Below are 4,193 nucleotides of genomic sequence, written 5' to 3'. Positions count from 1 at the left end.
ATATATATATATATACAATTAAAAACAAAAATTTTAATTCTTTTTCGTTGGCTTCTCCGGAAGCAAATGATACCTTTACAATATTGACACGCGAGTCGATAATGGCGCAAGGTAGATATTGCCTCCAAGCTGATAAGCTGTATCATTCCGGGATTGAAATGAATAATGGCGTAGTAAAGAGCAGGTGTATCTCAATGCCCGTAGGAATGGCCGCATCATCAACGTTCACGTGATATGACCTCATAGTTCCTCGAAATCACACCCCGGTCTGCAATTTGTACGTCCTCCAAGGATTTACGATAAACGAGGGCAGAAAATTTTCAATCAAATTTACGGTACACGCGTGGATTTGCTCAATAATCAGAGAGGAAGTCGCCAAGGTCGACGTGGTGTAAGATCGAAAATTTTATCGGATATTGGGATCGTTCACTACCGCCATATAAAACGCATCCGGTGGCAATACATAAGAGTGAATATCGACCGGTTTTGCTCAAATCAGTGTCAACATTTATATTCGGAGATTATTTATTTGGGACACTCGTAACGAGATCGATTATTATCATCCGTTTTAATGTGAAATTATTATTTTAGCGGAAACTGGCTGACAGTATATCAGAACATGTATATGCGGACTTGAGGAGAGCTACTGATGTTCACTCGTTAACATGAATAAAACTCGGGTATATATGGGGAAATAAAAAGATTGATTTGAGAATATCGATATTGTTAATTATGGGGAGTTTGTAATGATGGCTCGGGCTCGTTAGGGTACTCGATCACGTATACCATCACTCGGTTTATGGTTATTTCTACGGCCTCGTTCACCGTAAATCGCGCCTGTCTGATTTACACACCCTTTTCCTTCCACTTTTATCTTCTTCCGCGCGTCACACGTTCCGGAATGAAACAAGTCTATACATCCGGGACTTGAAAAAAATGTGCCAAGTAATTGCACTCATTTTCATCGGAGCCTACGGTTGCTAAACATTCTTTTAACCTCTCTCAAATCCAAGAAATTTGAGGTTTTATTATTTTAAATGAAAACTCTATAGAAATTGAAATTAGAGACGCTCTCAGTGCGGACAAGGCTTATCATTCTTGTTTCTTGATCGATCGCGCCATTCTTACGTCAGAATCCTCCAGAACTTAAAAAACTCATGATCGATCAGAACCCCCGTAAAAAATTTTCTTCCTACAATTGCCCGAGAAATTGAATGATTTTGTCATCAGAGTCGCCGTGAAGAAAAAAAAAACATTCGAATGTTATCTTGATCCCACGGTTTACACGACAGATTAATGTGTGGGATCGAGCCCTCTTTACTAAATCGGAAGAATAAGAATTGCGTCTCTCACTGCACATATGATGGATCACTTAACCATCGAACAACTCACACGTACCTTTTCCATTCTTCTTCTTCTCCCCTACCTGTTTGAGAAAATCTCATTGTGACTTTGCGAGAGACTGGTAGGTGCCAGAGGGATGTTCCAAAGAAGATGAAGAGGTACGCTGAGAGTGTGCAAGGTGTAAGGTGAATGAAAAGATTAAAAATTGAATAAAAAAAGGAAAAGTATAAAACGTTATTATACGATTTTTCTCTTTCTCTCTCTCTCTCTCTCTCGCGGATTCCCAGGCGATTACATCTGTACTTGAGATGGCCCGGGTATTGTCCAGGAGCGAGTCGGAGTCAGTGGCCGGCCCTCTTACCTGGCACCAGAACTCAATGAACATCTCAATAGAGGAGGAAACTCGCCTTTACCAACGAAAATAGCAGGTCGTACTTTCGTTGGTAGGTTTGACTGACCGCGTGACATAAACAAATTATTTTTTTTCGTGAAGACAAGGCTTTGTTGATAATAGGAAAAAATAGTTTCAATGGTTGACAATATGGTGCCTATATTTGAGTATATTTGTGACGTTGCAGTCCGATTAATTCAATTATTTTCAATCCATATTTTATTGAAGTTATTATTAATTCGATAATCAATGCCCATCAAATAGATATGCAAAAAAGCAATGGTCTTTATGGCAACCAGATTAGTATTTTTTATGAGTAAAGTTGTTCATATTATCCGATGCAAATGTGCGACAGTGCGTCGGTAATTACGAGCGCCAGGTGAATATGTCTGGATGATAAAAGGGATAAATGGTATAAAAGTTGGAAAAAATCCCTGCGGAAACTTGCTCACGCGTGCGGCACATATAATCCATACGTTTTCGATTTATTTTTTTTTTTCATTCTCTCCGGCATATGCGACGGAGGTATGAGCGTACTTTGCGGTTAACGCGTCTAGGAAAAATATTGCAGCTGCAGCAGAGATACTCATCGCATGGGTTAGAATCGACCGTTTCTTCGTAAAGTCGTACATTATTTTTTACCGTTTTTTTTTTTTGTTTTATTCGCGTACATCTGTATTGTCTCCTTCGAGGCTATTTTAAGCCGTTGTTGAGCATGTCTTTGAACCATTTTATAATGGGAAATTAGTTTGAGAATTTATTTTTTTTATTCAAAGTTCTACGCAGGCATTGAAATCAGGGACGTATTTATAGGCCATGATGAGTATTTATTTTGAATGCAGACGTCCTTTAATCAAAAATGTCTTGATAATTATGCTGAATTGAAAAGCGTAGGCATTTGAAACACCATCAGATGGTCGAAGAATAGAGATTCCGAGGAGTCCCTTCTAGTACTCATTCTAAAGCTTGGAAAAATTTGGAAATGATGCAGAATACCGAATTGCGCATTGATGTTTAATTCCTCCCTAATGTTCAATCAAGTAATTAGAGCCTCAGTGAATTACTTCGTGTATAATATCGGTGAAATACACCTGCGGGGAAGCAAAGCATTCTACCCTACGGAGCCTCAAGTGGACCACCTTCAACATTTCCAGTCGTCGTTGTACCAATAACGAACATCGTCCAAGGAATATAAAGACAGAATTATAATATTTGGATCAATAACGGGCATATCTCAGTGCTTGTTTCGTCGGAAAAAAGGCAGAGGGTGGACAAATTATCAGGTAGAGTGTCACAACAGAGGGAGCTTTTCATCTCCCCTGAATCACTTCACACGGAAATGTAAAATACGAGCATTGGGAAGAATAGTCTCATGGGGTTCTGAGATCTCCACCCCACCACGCGACCATGCCTCTAGAGGAATTCTTTGGTGGTCGGAGTCACTAAATGGTCAAGCGAGTGAAAAAAAAAACCTCTATCCAGATGGGCAGATGAATCCAAAGTAAAGGTCCTTCGGAGGTTTCAACTTTTGCCTTTTTACGGATTTCTTAAGCCTATTTTTTTTTCTCTTTCATTGTCGTACAGGATCCTTGGAGAATCAATGGGAGGAAAAAAACGTCTTGCATTGGCTGGAGACGTTGATGTCAGGGGGATCTATGGATTGAGAGAAATGGAGATGAATAAATGAGAATATAGTATCCCTCATCGAGTTCTTTAGGATTCTCACACCATCAATTTTTAGCACTTGATTCTTTATGACCGTGTGATTTCTATTTAGTTACAGGGGACTACAGAGATCAGGTTTTTTGGAGATGGAGTGCGTCGCTCAATCGTTGAAAAATCGACTTTTGACAATATTATGGCATGCATGGAAAGAAGGAATGAATGTATATTCCATTCGATTCCGTTGGGCTTAAATCTTCCAAGTTGAATAGTACTAATGCTGAGAATTTCCAGAGTACTTGGTATTCGTTCACGAAAAATTATAAAACTTTGATGAATTCATTTTCACAGAATTATTGTTTCATTCAGACAGAACCCGGGGAATATTTCATGAAAATCTGTGTCTATCCACGTTGGAGGTATTTCTGGAAAAAGTCAGTAGTGGCAGCTGTAGAGAAAAACATATATGAATGATGCCAAAAGAAGATGTCAGAAACCGATAGGACATTATTTATTAATATCCAAGGGTTGCGATTCCCAAACTTTCTTCAACTCTCTCTATCTCCGAACCCCCACAGCCATCCCCCCTCCCCCCTGATGAAAGATAGAATCAAGTGGACACCTTTCCTCCATTTTTTATTTTTTACTGTTTCATGACACCTCGGGTGACGTCAATGGCACACGCATTTAAACGTCAATTTCCATGTGCCTCCCCCCATTGGAGGCCATTTTTTATCACTGCCTCTTCTCCAAAATTCGGGCAATACGATCTGAATCATTATTTAATTGCTGCTGA

The sequence above is a fragment of the Diachasma alloeum genome, unplaced genomic scaffold (assembly GCF_001412515.2).
Source record: "Diachasma alloeum isolate Michigan unplaced genomic scaffold, Dall2.0 Dall_scaffold_00315, whole genome shotgun sequence".
Lineage (NCBI taxonomy): Eukaryota > Metazoa > Arthropoda > Insecta > Hymenoptera > Braconidae > Diachasma > Diachasma alloeum.
The sequence above is the reverse complement of the archived record's forward strand: the minus strand, read 5'-3'. Positions refer to the sequence as shown.